This window comes from Gracilinanus agilis, chromosome 1 (genome assembly GCF_016433145.1).
Source record: "Gracilinanus agilis isolate LMUSP501 chromosome 1, AgileGrace, whole genome shotgun sequence".
Classification (NCBI taxonomy): Eukaryota; Metazoa; Chordata; class Mammalia; order Didelphimorphia; family Didelphidae; genus Gracilinanus; species Gracilinanus agilis.
Window position 1 is genome coordinate 565662655 of NC_058130.1, and position 19215 is coordinate 565681869.

Consider the following 19215-nt stretch of genomic DNA (forward strand, 5'->3'; position numbering starts at 1 on the left):
ACCTTCCACCTCAAGATTAACCCTGGGTTCAGCCATTGTGATGGAAACCGGGAGCAAGCCGGCCCTCAGGCATCCCTTTTCTGAGTCTTCAGGAGACTGGAAGATAGGGGGATGCCTCTTGGGTCGTCGGGGTCTCTGCCAGGAGGGACACTGACATTTCCAGTGTCCCCATCGTCCACAGGCTGGGCAAGGAGACGAGGTCAGTCTTTCCTTCGAAGGACACTCCTGTGACCAATGCCCATACCGTCTACAGGCATGGCAAGAGCCCCTCGGCTTCTGCCCACGGGTCAAAGAAGTGTGAGCGGCTACAAGCAGTTTCTCATGGGTGTGTCCTTCCTCCTTTACCTGGACCCTGTGGTGAAACACCTTAAAAGCAGCATCTAGTAATTGGTTAGTTGGAGTCTGGGGTCCCAGATCAAGCTTTTGCAGTTTCAGACAAGGGAGGTTTTCCTATGTGACTCTGGTGACTAATGGCAGTTAGGGTGCTTGGCTTAACTGTCTGGATGAAGAGCTATGAAAAGTGGATTGTCTCCAGCAAGAAACCATCTGTCCAGTGAGGAAGCTCAGGTTGAGCATTGAATTTAGTTCTGTGTGGTTGACATGCAAACTAGTTCATCTCCCTGACTTCATTACCCTTTGGATTTAATTGCTATGATATCTGAGGTCCTGAGGAGCTGTGGTGGAGCTAAAGAGGACTCATCAGTGAGAAATCCTTTACCCCTTATGACCAGCCAGTTTTCAAGGTTTTCACTGATAACCTATGTTAGTGTTAGAGTAGTGTGTCCCACCTACCAGCCCCTTGAGTTTATCCATAGCTAATTTGATCTAGTGTGACCTTTTCCCTTATTACCTACCCCTTAAGCTTATCATTAAACTGTTTTCAGTATACTTCCTTTGTTTTCTGTACTCCAACAAGGGCCCACATTGAGTTACCTTTCCAAACCTGGTTTCCTTGACTAGTGTGGTAGACTGTTAAATTGTCAAATGACAGTTACCCAAATTGTGTGTTTATTTTGCCACTACCCATTCTCCACATCCCTTCTATGGGTTTCCAGTGTATCTAGTTAGTCCTGTTACTTGTGGGGTTGTGGATGTGGTCCTTGTTGTGTTTGGCACCCTTGATTGGCACTTGTTAAGTTCCCTTGCTTATTTCAATATATATATATATATATATATATATATATATATATATATATTCAATAGCTGAATACTGTGTATAGAGCAGTGATAGGCAAACTACTACCCCCAGGCCGGATGCAGGGGTGGAGGGGCCCCCTGAAATGTTATATCCCACAGGGAGACATTATTCCTAATCTGATGAATACAATGAGTAGGATACAATACAATACAATGAAACTTCAAAAGAGTTGTCTTAGAAACAGACTGACAGATGAGCATTTCCTTTCCTTTGGCCCCCTCTTTAAAAAGTTTGCCTATCACTGGTATAGAGTATTGGACCTGGAGTCAGGAAAACTTTTAGTTTGAATTCTGCTTTATATATTTATTAATTATATGATCTTGGTTAGTTTGTTTAACTTTTTCAGTCTCAGTTTATTCATATGAGAAAAATAACAATAATGATAGCACTTAGTTTACAAGGTTGTTGTGAAGATCAAATAAAAAAAACTTATGTGAAATGTTTTGAAGATAATAAAGCACTATATAAATACTAGCTATATCTACTACCATTATCATACAGCAGACTGGTCAACAAATATGTTGTAGAGCCAGGATAAAACAAAGTTGTTACTTCTCAATCATGTGAAATCATTGATTCCTCCCAGGCCTAGAGTTGTAACTTACTAACCAATCTGACTCTGCTGTCTTTCAAGATGTACAATATGCTTATGATGATTTGTGCTTTCCTTGTGGAAAAACTCTCCTAGATTTCAAAGGATGCATTCATAGCTCACCACAACTTACTGGACCCAAGAAAGGTTTTAAACCAGAGAACATGAGCTGTGTGGATAGAGGTCAGGTTAGAAAAGGGAAAATGCAAGGAGATACAAATATAAGATTTTGCATTGAATGAAAGGTGTCAGAGAGTCAAGGAATGGAATTTTAAGAAAAGGTTGGATGTTGAAGCCAGCATTTGAACTGGGAACTCTGGGACAGCCCTGAGCGGGAGAACCTTGGCAGCAGTGTTTTCTGTCCTGTCTGAGAAAGTCCTGCCAGCATTTCCTGATCTGAATAACAACTGTCTGATCTATATGGAAAAGAGAAATTCACCTTGATTGAAGTGATCCATTACACTAACTTCACATGTTTAGCCTGTATCTGAAGTGACCCAGAACATTGGAGTCATCTTCCTTGATCCAGTAACTTGCTCTATTCATCAATTAAAGTTATTTGTAGTGGCTGTAGAGTTAAGTAGCTAGATTAGGGAGAATTGGGGATTTTAGTTAGAGAGGGAGGGAGAATAGTTTCAATTCTGTTGGAGATTGAAAATACTCTTGCCATTCAGTTGGTTCTGGGATAAGTATAGCTTTTATTAGCATAGGGAATCCCCTACCCTCCATCCTTATCCTGTCATGATTATTCTATTTATTAAATCTTCATTCATTAATTCAAGAACAATCAGATTGTATTTGTAAGGTTCTCAGGCCTAATGGGGAGAAATCTTGGCCTCTGAGTCTGGGTAGACAACAACAACAGACTTTGGTTCTGCCAACCTTCTTAGGCAGTCAAACCCACCTCTTTCACAGGGGAGAAGAGAAGGGAAAGAAATAACATTTGTAAAGTATCTTTTATGTGGAAGACACTGTGCTAAGAGCTTTACAAATATTCTCATTTGATCTCATAGGTGAACCTGAAAAAGAGATGCAGTTATTATCCCATTTTTCAGTTGTAAGAAACTGAGGCAAAAAGCGACTAAGCTGAGAAGGGAAGTAGCAAAATAAGGAAAGAGACCAAGGCTAAGTTGAGGGAGCAAATTGACATATCACAGATTAGTTCCAACTGAGATGGAGGAGCAACCAGTAATATAAGGCAAAGAACTTGGATTAGAACATTCATAATTGCTGAAATTAGTCAGATGTATTTGACTTGACGTCTGGGTACACAAGACAGCAATTTGTGGCATAGAATTGATACTTCTGTGTGAATTCCTTTTTAACAGTGAATTTGGGTATGATAACCTCAGAACTTCTTAGAATTTAAAGATTTAGGTGAATTTATGTCATAGTGCTTCCTGGAATACCAACGGAATATAACTAAATCCTGGGTTTACCCTGATCTGACAAGTCAATTATTTGGTATAGTCAAAGATCTGAGATCTGTTGATCTTGAACTGGGGATTTTCTAAAATTCTCCAGCTCCCTTAGTCTAGTTGAGAAATAGTATTTGTGAGACCTACCCAGCCCAGCTCACTTTGATTCTGTCTATGATTTAAAGATTGTTAGTTTCCTAGGTTAGAGTGATACCTATGGCTTTATTTTTCAGACAGGCTAAGATTGGGTCCTGTGGGTGGCAAGAAAGTAGCAGTAGGTTTCCTTGGATTTTTTAAATAATACTTTTATTTACCATTATTTCTAAACAGGACTTATACTCCAATAAAATCTCTTATGAGGGGGATGGGAGTTAAGTGGATGGTGGGGTGAGAGAGGTAGAACAAGCAAACAATGATAAACGCTAATACAAGAAATACAGTTGACAGTGTACACAAATTGCATGCCAATGGATAACATCCTTTACTGAAAGGAAAGATCTGTGTTTCACCATCTCTAAAATTACTTCAAGACTAAATAGTGTATATAATTCTTAGTATCCTACATAATGTATGTGGTTTATAATGTATCACTAGTAACTTGTTTGCTATTAATGTACTGTATAATTCAAATAGAGGTTAGTGTTGTATTTCTTTTCCTTCACATTAAGTACTAGACAGAAATACTGGATTAGTATTAAAAACAAATGTTAGGGGGCAACTAGCTGACTCAGTAGAGAGACAGGTCTGAACACAGGAGATCCTAGGCTCAAATTTGATGTCAGACACTTTCAGCTGTGTGACCCTGAGTAAGTCACATAACCCCAATTGCCAAGCCCTTACTAATTTTCTGTCTTGGAACTGATACTTTGTATTGATTGTAAGAAAGAAACCAAGGGTTTAAAAATAGCAAAAACAACAAAACAAATGTTAGTCTGTACTATAAATTACAGTTAAACAGCAAAGATCCCAGATTTCAAAGTCTATTCAGCAATTGGAGGAAAGAAAATGATTTATTTAAATAATAGAAGAACTCAACATTTCAAAGGCCACATTTATTTCAAGCATTGGCAGGAAAGACAAAATCACTGTGCTTCAAATAAAGAATTGTCCTATTTATAAATAAAGTATTTAAAAATTTTAGATTATAGGTTGATGACTCCAACAAATCCCATACTGCAGAGGGTAAAAACAAACAGCTTTTATTTATTTATATATTTGTTTGTTTGTTTATTTTTACTTTGCACAAGACTAAGTTAAAATATAGCATGATGGAATCTCCCTGTAATATGGGGGCCTTAGTTAAACATTTAATGGAATTAAAAAATTTAGAACTAAAAACAATCTTAGATATCATCTTTTCTAGCCTACTCATGTAGATGAGGAAACAGGTACAAAATTAAGTTGGTAAGGTCACAAAGATATCAAGTATCTGAGCCAGGTTTCAAATGGAGGTCTTCTAAGAGAAAAAAAAAGAAGAAAAAGAAAGAAAGAAAGTGAGAAAGAAAGAGAAAAAGCAAAAAAGGAAAGAAAAGAAAAAGTTTATTTCTATTTGATTATGTAGACATAGCCATCATTTTGAGATTAAGAAATATAACAATTAAATACTATTTTATTTCTGACAGAATGGCATCATGAAGAGGGGCTGGATTTGAAGTTAGGAAGACTGGTTTAAATGCTGCCTCTGACACTTACTAGTTCTATGACTGGGCAAGTTCTCAAGAAATTCTCTAATATATATATGTATATATATATATATATATATATATATATATATGTATATATGTGTGTGTATGTATATATATATAAAGAGAGATGAATTCATGAAGATGTATATATCTCTGTTGGTGAATGTCATTCTGATTCCAATTGAGTTCCATGTTCTGGATGTATTGAACTATTGCTTTTAGAAAGGGAAGTAAGAGGGGAAAGAAACAAGCACTTATTAAGTGCCTACTATGTTTAAGGCATCAATAAATATCTCCTTTAAAAGGATCATTTTAGGAATTCTATATACATATATCAAATTCATAAGAATAATTTTTTTGCAATTTGAGGGAGAAGGGTTTCAGTATTTTTAAAAATAATGTATATATTTTGTACACATGCTGAAAGGATAACAAAATTTCTCTTTAGAGAACAGATTAGGCTTAGATTCTACATCAGATATGTACTTTTTTTTGTTCTGCTTAGGTTTTAAACATGGATCCTGTCTTGATCTCTATGTTTTGATCCTTGAACAGACTATAGGAACTTGTCCATATTTTTTTCCCTGTAGTTTCCTCTTTTGAATTTGTCAAAATACATGGCTTAGCTCTTTCCATTTATTAGAAATATCCCTAAATCTACCCCTTATTCTTCCAAAAATATCCAAACATCTTCCATCTGCCTTTCTCCTTGGTTCTAGGCCCATAGGCCTTCACAGGGCCAGGTCCTGAGTTCTGCCCCATGATTTGACCAAATTCTGATAAATATTATAGCTAGGTTGTATAAGGATACTTTTAAACTTGGGGATTCAGTTTACATAAAAAACTTTAATAGAACTAGCACAACACAACCATTATGAGTGGGGCCTTTCCTCCTTATTTTGACAACACCTTCAGCTGTTCATACATTAGAAAAAGAATCATGGCTGCATTGCTCACATGTGAAAAAAGCAACAGCAGCAGAAGCTATTACATCAGACAACATGGCTGAAGTCAGAAAGACATCAGAAGAAGAAATTATTCAAGAAGAAGAAAAAGAAAATGGAGATATAGATCAGGATCGAGACAAAGAAAAAGACAACATAGAAGAAATAGAAAAGATGACAGTGAAAAGAACGATTGAACTGTAACAAAGACATTGCATAAAAAATCAACACAGACTGATCATGGACATGAACTGTAAGATTTTTGCACCATTCTAAGATTACACACCTTCACTATAGTTGCAAAAAAACTTACATAGTAACAACACAAAGAGACAGAAGCCACTAGCAGAGGAGATGACTTTAAAGATTTGGTAAGTATTCACTACAAAATAACATACGCATATAGGACACATTTCTCACAAACTCTGTAATATCATGATCAGTTGATGAGTATTCATAAATACAGATAAATAACTTGAGGAAGATAATAATAATTGTACACATTTAATTAATATGATCTTATCTCACAAGAACACAGTATGTGTTCCTAGGAGATAACATCAAGAAAACATATATATCTTTCTAAGGAAAATCTTTAAGGTTTTCTTAGACTATCTTAAGGGGGAAAGTTTATTTTCCTCCTGCAACGTGTAAATAGTTTGTAAATACTATATACATAGTTTATAATATAGTTTATTTTATTAGTATAGTAAGTTGCTTTTGAGTTTTAATATAGTTAGTTTTGGTTTTCTGTATTAGCGATAGGATAAGGTCTTTAATAAAGGGGCTACTGTAATAAAGGGACTCTACACAGGCTGATAATGGGGCGGGGGGCTGGTAGTACCATGTCTCCTGGACCAGGGAACCTACAACTCCAATATTTGTTGATTTGGGACAGCCAGGGATGTGAGGTCATGAACTGAGATGGCCAGTCAGTTTCCCCACTGTCTGTAGGCTCCTTTAAGGTGAGGAGGGAGGAGCCCTCCTTGCTGGTGAGAAACTGGAAGCCCACAGGAAGTAAACTAGGTTGCCTGGTCTAGCCCCTCTGGAAACAAGTGATAACTACTTCTTCTCAGCCCCTGGCCCTGGCTGATGATATAAATGAATCACTGAAACTCTCGTAATCAAGCCAAGGGGTTTACTAAACATAAGGGTAAACTGAGGGAAGAGGGTTGAGATCTGGAAAAGCTGTTGCTATGGGTGAATGGCCAGTGCTGGCAGAGGGCCTCAGAAGGTAAAATCAGGCTGAGGGAACCAGCCCCTTAGCCAGGGATAAATTCGACTGCCCTGATGTAGAGTGGACAACCAGGTTGATAAATGAAGGTAATGTTTTGGTTTAGGGGTGTTCTGGCTAGGTTAAGCTAACTAATTTTTCCCACATTCAACCTCCCACCATATCCTTCCTCCCGGGACCCAAGGGGAAATCCAGGGGTAGCTGGATGCTTGGGCGAGATCAAGGCAATCAGAACCCCCAGGTTGGTTCTCCAGGGATATTTATAGTCCCAGTTTCAACTGTCTTTTCTTGAGACCAGGGACTTGCTGGGTCAACATTCCATTCCCCTAACTGCCAGGATTGCCTCAGGTGATTTTGCAAATGCAAGAGATCTTGTATCAATCCTGTATTACAGGTCTTAGCATAGTAAAAAGTTTCAATTGAATTGTTCAAATAGGATTTGTAAAATGTAGTTTGCATGAGTTTTGCATAGTTATTGTTTTAGATAAACTTTAGTTTTTTGTAAAACATAAGTTAAATTGGTTTTGTAACTATTTTATTGTTTCAAAAGTTTTTCAAAAGTTTGCATTTTGCATTTCTGTAATTGTATGTTTTTCACTTGCATTTGTGCAAGTCTGTTTTCATTGAAATTTTCTTTTCTTTGATTTATATCCTTAATAAAGGTTAGCACAGATAAGGTGTTGCAATAAGAATAGGAAAAGATAAGCATAAGATGAAGCCTATTTTTTTTAGGAAATATAATAAAAATGAGGTTAGGTACACCTTTAGAATTACATAGAATAGCGGGCATATGGGAGAGTTTTTTTTTTTTTTTATCTCTCCATATGATCAAAGGGGTGAAATTATGAAGATGATATTAGAAATTAGGTATTTTTATTTTAGTTTAGAAATAAGAAGCTGGCTTTAGAAAGAATTGGAGTTTGAAGCAGAGCTGAGACAGTGTGTCAATTTCAAATGTTGCAGTTGTAACCGTTTTCCTGTGACAGTATTTCTGGGTGTGGCAGTGGCAGTTGTCCCTGGCAGTTGGCAATCACACAGAATGGAGGAATTCCTCTCTCAGGGCTAGAGGAGGTAATGTCTTTGTCTCTCTCTCTCTGCATGAGGGAAGACCTGAAGGAGCTTAGTGTTTTCTTTTCCCAACTTGGGAAACCCTAATGACTATCTATTGTGGTTTTCATAGATTGATTTAACTCTGAGTAGACCAAAGAAAACTCTGGTCTTTGGTTCGGACTCTGAGTCTGCTGAGGCTCAGAGTCCTAACTTAATTCTTGTTGAGACTTAACCAGTTAGCCTTTGTTATTTTTATAACTTGAAGACAAAGTTAAGAATTATAAGGATTATATTGTTAGTTTTATTTAGAATAGTAAAAAATTAGCTTAGTCAGATCAGGAAGGATTAGTGTAGCCTGTGAAACACAGGAAAAGCGGTTCCTTGCAGAACCAGGGAGTTTTATTTGGGTGGAGTTAGAATCCCTTAGAGTTAGAAGTCCTTTTTTCCTCATATATTTCAATAAATATTTTATTTTTCATAACTAGAATCTCTTTAGGATCTTTGCACCTGGCCCTGAAGAGAAGTCCATCTATGAGCTTCACTTTATCACCGAAGATACTTTTGATTACATCTAACAAAAGCATCTTAAGAGTTTTGAAACTTTATTTGCATAGTTTTCCCCACTTATTTTTACAGCCTGCTTTTTATTTTTACAGTTTAGCTCCTGATCCATACATTTAAATCTAGCAAACCTTTTTTAAGCATTTACTTTATGCAAATTAATACTTTTCCTGCTACATAATTTTATTTCCTGACATGGTCATCTGCTGACCTTTCAAGAAAATTTGATATTTAGATTTAATTAATAATATTAGGGGAATTCTATGATTTTGGGAGGAGGGGGGTTCCATAAATTGTATTTTTAAACAACTTCCCTTACAATGTGAACATTTTGAGGGATTCTTCCTGGAAATTTTAATTTCTTATGAACAGCAAAAATATTTTGATGAGATTTTGATGAGATTTTTCCCCAAATGCTATTATGTCTAAATGATAGGGATACTAGAAACTAACCACCTATTTCAACCTCGATCATTTCTCCCAGACACAGGTACCTGATATCAAACAAACAAGCAGAAAAATAGATAATTTTGTAGAATTGGGAGAAGAGATGGTATTGTCCAGAGGGCAAGGGATGGCCTGTAGTTAAATGTCATTTGTCTTTCCCCTTACCTATTACTGAAAAAGTAGCTGGGAATTGGAAATTATGTCTGGGAATAAGTTCATCCTCTGTTGTCTTCATATGAAAGAAAGTTTTTACTTGGGTGAGTGATATCCATTCAACTAGAGGAGATTTTAAAGGGCTAGAATATAGACCAGTGGCATTGTGAGATGCTCTCATCACCTTTTTGTAAATGAACTGCCTCTTTTTTTAACATACTGAAGCAATGTGCTGGGATTTTGAAAGATATTCCAAAGGAGGTCATTTTTCCTCAAAGGAAAGAAATAGAACATAACATCCTGTCCCCAAGGGAAATAAAGTATCAAGTCTTTTCTCCTCTAACTCCAAAGGATAGCCATACATTTTATCAGTCACTTTTCAGATTAAAAAATCACTCACATTTCACCTTCCATTTCAGTTTCTATCAGCTTGTCTATTTGGTCTGAGTTTTCATCAGAGTTGGATTAACAGTTGAATAAGAGAAATGTCTGGGCCAAACAGCCATTGGGGGCAGAGAGAAAATTTTATTACCTGATATAGGGCCAGGTAAGGTATTCATGTAAATATTTTAAACTATTATTTCTAAAAGGTGAGATTTTGAAAGATATTAAAAAGATATACCAGACCAAATGAAGACATTTGCCTTTATTTTAAAAGATTAGAGTTTCTTTTATTCATTTTTTCTTCTGATATTCCTTATGTTATTTGATAGTAAAGACTAATTGTGATATTGGGGGACACCTATATAACATGATTTTCACCATTTTTCCACCAGCAAGTACTTGGTTTTGTTTTGACCCTGGTCCCAACCTCAGTTTTTCACAGCTACTTTTATTATCTGGATTCTTTAAAACCCACTATTGCCTATAGGAGATGATACATACTATAATACATCTTGAAACTATCTAAGGTGGATAAGTATTCATTAAGCACTACTGCAGTCCAGGAAGCTTGCTGAGTTTTGGAGATGCAAAGAAAGGCAAAAACCAGCCCCAACTCCACCCCCACTCTCACTCTATTGGAGGAAGAGCAATATGTAAATATAATGATCCCTCATCTATCCTGGGAGTTAAGTTTCAGAGACTTTCATGACAGTTAAACAACCCCCAGGTAGCAGCATTATATATACACACACACTTTATATGCCCTTCCCAATGTCCTATAAAAAGTTTTCCACAATCTTATAAATACTGAGTCAATCAACACCCAGGATACAGAACACAGATCTGAGTTTGGTTGCCTTTCATTACATCAGCCAATACAGAAAAACCTGCTTTGCACTCAGCTGTGTACAATCTAAGGTTGTACATTGTGCAATAGTGATGTACTGCATTTCCATTGTGTACAGTATTCATTTTTAAAATCCCGCAATGGCATTTCAGAATTAGATTAAAAACTAAAAACAAAATTTGTGATACAGTAAAGACACGATAAGTAAACCACAACATGGTGATGTACAACTGTAAGTAGGTATAAACTATAGAGGTAAATATAAAGATAAGTAGATATGATAAAAACTATTCTCAGAGGAGAAAACAATATCAAGTAGAGGGACTAAGAAAGACCTCTTTGGGAGGTAGAATTTCAGATGAAACTTGAAGGAAATCATGGAAGTAAGATTGTATCTAAAGTCTATCAATGAAAAGGAGAAGGAAGGGGAAGTTATTGTAAATATAATTAATTATAAAAAGCATCTCTAGGGAAAAAGCTAGGAACAATTCAGTCAGTCAAACCTTAAGCTAATACCTAATCATTTTACTCTATCAAAAATAGCTAACAAGATTATATGCCCTCATATCTTAAACAGTTGAGAATATAACTATTAAATCAATCAATCAAATGACTTAGACTAGGTATATAAAAACTTTGATCAGTTTGGAAGTCTTGAAAGCCATTAATGGAATATATTAAAGAAACAAAGGAAGCATTTTAGATTAGTTGAGAAGACTTAGCTATATCCTATAGGCAAGCTAACCCACAACAAGCTGATTTAGAAGTAGGGGTCTGAATATCTGTCAAATTAATAGTGAGAGTTGTTCCAGCAAAACTTCTAAGAGGGAATCATTTGAGAAGGGAGAAAAATAGAGCCTTAGTCTCTTTTCTTTACCTATTGACCATAAGAAGACCTTTAAAATGCTGGAGGATTTTCATCAACTTCTTAGCCATGGTCCTAGCAGTCACTAATAGCAATGTCTGCATTGGGAATTGCAGATAAATTAAAAAAAAAACTAATGAAAGGTGGCTTCCAGATATTACAAAGAAGCGGAGAGAAATATAAAAGGTCTAAATAGTTGAAAGAGTGGAAGTCATAAAGGGCATAAAGAATACTTTTAGAAAGGATGAGACATGGGAAAAGATCAAATAGCGAAATGTCAGAGTACTTTTGTTAGTTTTATTTTGTTTTGTTATTTTATTTTATTTTTGTTCACGGAAATGGAAAATTTGAAAAAATGAAAAGTTCTAAGGAGTGATCATGATTATGTATTGATAAGATGTGTCTAGGAGTTGGTGATAAAATTGGAAAGATTAAAGAATTGGATGATTCAGGACATTGAGAGCGAGTTAGTATGAATGTTTAAGTCCCTTAATGATAGGAGTTAGAGAGGAGAGGAAGACAGTGAGTTAGGTGAAGAAACATTTTAAGAATGAATAAATGACTAGATTTTAAAAATCATTAAGTGTGTGCAAATCATTATGCTAAGGATCAGGGATACATTTTTTTTTTAAGTAAGAAAGTTCCTTTTATCAATGAACTCATTTTTTTTAGGAGAAAATAACACATATAGAAGTTTCAGCTCTAAGTCAAAGGGAGAGGTACTCTGATTCTTTGGGAATTATAGCATTATGGCTTATTAAGTGTTAATTCCATTAATAAAACCATATAACTTTCTGTTGTTGGTATATTTGATAATGTCATGAATTTTGCCACTTAGAACAGTCTTTTCTGAGTTTTCTGGAGCTATCGGGGATTTAACTAAGGAGAGAGAATTCTCTCTAAAGTATAATTTCTTGGACAATGGCTACTTAACAACAAACAAACAATCATACAAACCTCTTACCTTCTCTCTTAGAGTTGATTCTATCAGTTCCAAGGAAGAAAAGTAAAAGCTAGGCTATTGGGTTATGTGATTTGCCCAGGATCACATAGCTAGGAAAGTGTCTGAGGTCATATTTGAACCCAGAACTCCCTGTCTTTGGGCCTGAATATCCACTGACTCACCTGGCTGCCCTGAAATTTAATGTTTTCATCCTGTTACATATTCCTCAGTAGAAATTCTCACACTACTAAGAATGGTATTTTGCTAGTCACATAGAGTTCAGCACTTACTTTCTATTTCTTGAAGGCAGCAAGATTTTTCTAAGTCTTGAGTACACTTTCCAAATTCAGGCCAAACAATTTTTTTTCCCTCATGAGTTGCTATTACTATTACATTATTATTCAACATTCTGTGGATATCTTAGTATTTATGAATAGTGTACTAATTCATTTTTTTCTCCTGGGTTCTCCAAATTAGGTTCTTTTTATGAGTCTGAGCCCCACTAAGTTGCTCATTTGCAGATCCTCCTGAGGTTTTAAAAAATCAAAATTATTTTTTTCTTTAAATCTTTTTTAAAAAATTGGTCATTTTTCCTTTTCTAAGTATCATATTATCTCTCTCTCTGAGTCATCTACCCCCTTCTTTTGTCCTCTCTCCTTTCCCACCTTAGCATCTTCATTCACCTATAACTGGCTGTGAGCTATATTAATCCATTATCTTAGTATTGTTCTCTCCTCAGTTAATTTCTGTATCATTTGCCCTTTCAATGACACACATTTGCATCACATAAATAATATGGTCTTTCTCTATAGCAGATCAGTGTATAAAAGATATTAAAGAATATTCATTATGGCTCTTTCCAAGTATACTTGATTGGAGCAAGGTTTTTCAGCACCATCTGTGTTCTTCTACCCCATCTTCCACTTCTATAAATGTCAAGTAAAAAGAGATATAACCTAAATCTCTTCTGAAGGGAACCCCACTGAGACAAAGTGAGCCAAGATATACATTTCAAACTATGTTTCCTGTGCTATAATTATGAAGTGTTTTAGGATTTACCTGTAGTTTACCTACCTATTGTGGAAAATGAAAGCCTTTTGAGTGATTGTAATGTTTTCAAAGGAAAAACATGGCAAGTAAAGCAAGAAATGTTATAATTTTTAAGGCTTGCCTCCCTCCATCATCTCCATATATTTAGTGTACCCTCTACTGCTGATTTAAAATAATAACTTTCATTGTAAAAAGAGTTTAATAATGACATTCACAGTCTTGTAGAATTTCAAAATTAGAAGTGATATTAGACAACTCCTAGCCTAATCTATGCACATCTCAAGAAAAATAAAGAAGATCATTAAAATTAAAATCCTTTGAACAGTGAATATTATGTGAGTTAATTTATGAAGGGAAAAATATAGAGGTCAATGTGATATATTCAATAAATTTAAATGTCTTTGATTCCATAAAATATCACTATTTTGTAATGTTTTTCTTTCATACTTATGATAATTCAAAGGTAACAAACATATTAAAAGTGTCAAGATTGCCTTCACCATGGCCATGAATCTAAATATAATCCATTAAGGATATAAAATAAAGTAAAATAATCAACATGCTTCATGAAAAGCATGAAATAAGTTGACACTTTGGTCATTTTGCTATTTGTTTCCTGAAATGAAATTTTGATAAGCTTTATTATGATATCAGGTCCTACAGACATGGATATGCTCAATGTATCTTTTTATTGTGCTTTGCTGAACATTTTTACTATTAGAAATAGGTTTGGGGCAGCTGGGTAGCTCAGTGCAGTGAGAGTCAGGCCTAGAGACAGGAGGTCCTAGGTTCAAACCCGGCCTCAGCCACTTCCCAGCTGTGTGACCCTGGGCAAGTCACTTGACCCCCATTGCCCACCCTTACCAATCTTCCACCTGTGAGACAATACACCGAAGTACAAGGGTTAAAAAAAATAGGTTTACTTTACATTGTGCTCAATTATGAGTTTGTAAGCACATGGTTGGCAATATTTTTAAGGGTTTTTTCTTATTTTTGAATATACACTGGAATGTTTATTTCTGTTAATATCAAAACATGTATTTGTCTGTTTGGTTTCACCAAGTCATAGTATGAGAATATATTTCAGAAGGGCAAAAAGTAATTGTGAAAGCAATCATTTTTTAAAATAATAACACAGCAAAATCAGTTTTCCATACTAGTTATAAGCCTATACAGTCATGTAAAATCCCCATTGATCAAGAACATACCTATATTTTCATTGGTATTTGGAGAGTCCCTGGAGGAACTATCTCTAACAACATGTCATGTTTTTCTGTAACTTATAGTCTTAGTCCTTGGAATGTTAGAGGTAATGATTTACCCAGAGTTTCTCAGTCAGGTCAAATTTGAACTTAGGTCTTTTTGGCTACAAGGCTAATCCTCTATCCAACATATCATTATCATCATCATCACCATAATATAGTGTCATATAATATCATATTGAAATAATATGATATATGATATAACATAATAGAAGAGAACATAACATCATATCTATAAACATGAGGCATTACATTTTAAAATAAATTCAGAATAGAAGGAGATCATGAAGAATCCATCAAGCCAATTATGATGAGTAAAATGTAATATCAGCAACCAGTCTGGGGATGGAGATCACCAAGTTTCCTACACTTTTTACCCTGGTTACAATTAAATAGAATGAAGACTTCATTAAAAAACTATTCCAAAATGAGTTTTAAATTTCTTATTTCTTTCCTAATATACGTGACTTGCAAGTATTCAAAAAAAATCATTTATTTTGTCCTTAGTGAGTATAAAAAGAAGAAAAAAAACAAACTTGATTTTGCTTCTCATTCTCTACATCTATTGGAAACTAAATCTCAGGATAATTCTTAACTCTTCCTTCTCCTTCAAAATTCAAACCCAAATCAGAGGCTGAATTTTGTAAATTCTGCCTTCACAAATCTATTATTTTCATCTCCTTCCAATGCATGTAGCAAACATCTTCTTTCAAACAGAATTATTTCAGGTACCTCTTAATGCATCTTCTTTCCTCCATTCCTTCTCTGCTCCTATTATATTCTCCATAGAACTGAAAAAATAATCTTTATGAGCATGTCTAACCATGTCATCACCCTGTTGAAGTTTCTTCAGTGACTTCCTATTTCAAAAAGCAATTTAGTTCCAACTTACATTTCTAGATATGTGGCATTCATTCACTATACTTAGCCAAAATTGTCTTATTTTCTATTCTCTAGATTTAGCAATTGATCTCCTGCTTCCATGACTTTCCAGAAGTAATCCCTCTATATCTGGAATGTGTTCCCTCTTCACTGCTTTCTTTAAGATTATTAGCTACCTTATAGCTTTAACTTATGTAACATCTTATGCTGAAAAACTCTCAGTATCATTCTAATTGTTAATGCTTTCCCCCCCAAAATTTTCTTGTAATTTTTTTTCTATGTACATGACAGAACCTTCAGAAGAATTGAATTGCCTTGTAGGAAAATCTTTTTAATTTTGTCTTTGTAAAGTCTTATTCATAGTGGGCACTTAATAAAAGATTATATGTATAATAAATTCAGTCCCATTCACTAAATCACAATGATGATGATAATATTAATAATAATAACTAGTATTTTAAATCATACTTTGTTTTGAAACAAGCTATATATTCAGTATGACATTTGGTTTTTCTTAAGGAATGTTAAATCTTAAAAGAAAAAAATAATTCTTTGATTTGGGCTATCTCTCTTTATCTTTTGTTGAGGAGACTTGGGCATATGTCAAATTTTGATTTTCCTAAATGGAGACCTTGACTATGGTTGGGAGGGAAATGAGAACAGGAAGGGTTTCTCAGAAACCCCTGAGATAAAATCTAGTTCGAGTAACCCATTGATGAAATATTTTGTGTCCCAGGTATCAGATTTACTTTGCATTCTTTAATTTACTTTAACATATCCTAGAAATGTTCTGAAAAGCCTAGGCCATAAACACAAGGGAGACCATGAATATAATTTCTGCCTCATCAGTATTGCTTCACAATATCTAGAATAGAGTGAGCTCATTCAAAGATATTTCCTCACTGCCTGATTAGTGACTGGAGAGGTACACAGTATGGAGTTTATTTATTATAGCATAAAATTTTGACTTATAGTGAGAATGTAACAAAGTGTCCATTGGGAAGGAGTGTGAACAGTTTGTGATGGACATCAAAATAGGAGTAAAAAAGGAAAAAGAAAAAGTTTCATAACAGCAATACTTCTAACCCACAATCATTTCCCAAGGCATACATTGTTAGGTGCTATGGACTGCAGAGCAGCTACTTAATCCAAAGTGCATATGTTTGAGGGAAAGAAGGCATTGGAGGGGAAGAATGGATTATTTGAAACTTGTCTTTCCATAAGCCCTATTCAGAAATCTGACATCATGAAAACTGTCAAGTCTCCCTAGAAACAGTCTATTAACCCCACCCATAAATGCCCCTGAAATAATTTAAGAGAATTCTCTATTGGAAACCAAGAGTTGTCCTGCTAACCCAAAATGATGCATCCTCTTATTGCCTGCAGCAACAAATGCATGCCATTTCTAACTACATTCCATTGTGTTTTTGAGATGTTAGTGAAGGATTGGTCATATAGGCCAGGGAGTCCAAAAATAGAAAGAAAGGTCCTATATTCACTCTGTGTGAAATATTCTCTTTCTTCACCTCCACCCTTTGGTTTCCTTGACATTCTTCAAGATTCAGCTCAAATGCCACTTTCTGCAAGAGGCCTTTCTCAGACCTCTCAGCTGCCACAGTCTTTTTAACTAAGGATACCTACCCTAAGCTCTATATTTATCTTTTATAAGTTAATTCATTTACATATTCACTCCTCAACAGAATATAAACTATCTGCAGAGGAATTAGATCTTTTTTTTTTAAACCCTTGTACTTCGGTGCATTGTCTCATAGGTGGAAGATTGGTAAGGGTGGGCAATGGGGGTCAAGTGACTTGCCCAGGGTCACACAGCTGGGAAGTGGCTGAGGCCGGGTTTGAACCTAGGACCTCCTGTCTCTAGGCCTGACTCTCACTCCACTGAGCTACCCAGCTGCCCCCAATTAGATCTTTTTTGTTTATTTGTTTGTTTGTTTTTTGTATTTCTTTGTATCCCAGAGATTAGCCTGGTAGCTGGCACATCAAAGTACTTAATAAATACTCATTAACTTATCAAAATGTTTTCAGCAGCAATTTTTATGGGATCAAAAACCTGGAAAAATAGGTGTACATTTATTTGAGAATTACTGAGCAATTGATGGATTATGAACATAATAAAATGCTTTTGTGCTATATGTAATGACAAGTTTATGTAATTCAGACAAACATGAGAATTGTTTCACTTGTTATTTAGCAATATAGGCAGAATCAGATAAATGATATATAAAATGACTATATGATTGTAAATAAAACCAATATAAAAAACTCAGAGCAATTGAAATGCTCCTGGCCTATTCTATGTGTGTCTTTGAATCTTATATTTTCTAATAGAACAGACCAGTGATATCGCTCTAATCTATAAGATACTCCAGTGTAAAAATATTTTTTTATCTGAATTTCCAGATTTCATGAAATTAAATTTTTTTCTACTTTATCAATGTCTTAAGAATTTTAAGTTTACAACACAATTTGTGGTGAGTGGTAAAATCACTGTTAACGTGATGGAAGATAATGAGCATAATTGTTCTAAATTTGCTACCAACAGCAGCCTTTAATATACTTGTGATTAAACTTTGTTAGCTTATACTTTAAAAATAATAGAGTAATAATAATTTCCTTATCATTATGATGTTAATCATATTGGAGTCTTTTGGCCATAATGTGCACATCATAAACACCTTTATATAATGCCTGGTGCAATTCAGCATTCATTATTGAAACATTATTTCTAAGTACTTCTCTATACTATAAATTATCATTGGCTGGTCACTTGGATGCTAAGTCATAATGAAAAAGAATTCGTTTCCTAATCACTTCTAATGAGAAGTTGATAAATCAAGGTTTTACATAAATTCAAGCCTATGTCACACAGAGGTTGAGAGAATAGAGAAGAATGGAGGGAATGTTATTTCTTGTGGATTGGGAAAAAAGAACAGAGATAATTTCATATTTCCTTTTTTCATGATTATCTTGAAAACTTTTTTCTCCCTCTTATTTCTGATTCTTTAAAGGTTATTATTTGTTACTAACAATATAGCTTCCACCTTTTTCAAAATTAAATTGTGAAATCCAATAATCTCTCTCAGAGTCGATATGGAATGTGACTCTTCTTCTCTCATAAGCATGTTTATAGTTTAGAATGGTCACTTTGAAAATATGTAGCAGATATTCTACTATATTAATTAAAGTTTTTTAGAGTGCTAGGTTTCCTAATTTTAATGGTGAAGGTTGTTTCATGATTGGCAATTACTGAAGGTAATAACAATAAGAATAATAATAGAATCTGGAGCATATTTTGAGACATTATTTTAGCACGGTTAAGTTTATGATATACATGGTGTGCCAAATTCCATACTTGATTTGTGTATGCAATTCTTATGCAAAGATAGAAAAATATATTGATATGTCCTAGGTAGTTTCCAAAAATTACAAATGTCCCTCTTCCTACTTTTCCAAGCAATGAATGAAGACATCTGTAATTATAAGTCACTGAGTTTTACTTTGATTTCTAACAGAATTCTAGAATACATAATTAAGAGCATCATTTGTGAACATCAAGGAAAAGGACCTCTGATCTCAGAGTCAGTATTTTCTCATCTAAAACAAGACATGCAAGACTAACCTTAATTCATTTTTGACAGTTATTAATGTGAAAAATCATAGAAGTGCTGTGGATTTTGTTTAT

General features: G+C 34.8%; 1 pseudogene; it reads left to right on the forward strand.

Annotated features, from left to right (window-relative positions):
• The first annotated feature begins 255 nt into the window (after window positions 1-255).
• Window positions 256-19215, forward strand: part of LOC123254224 — a 40491-nt pseudogene continuing 21531 nt past the window's right edge.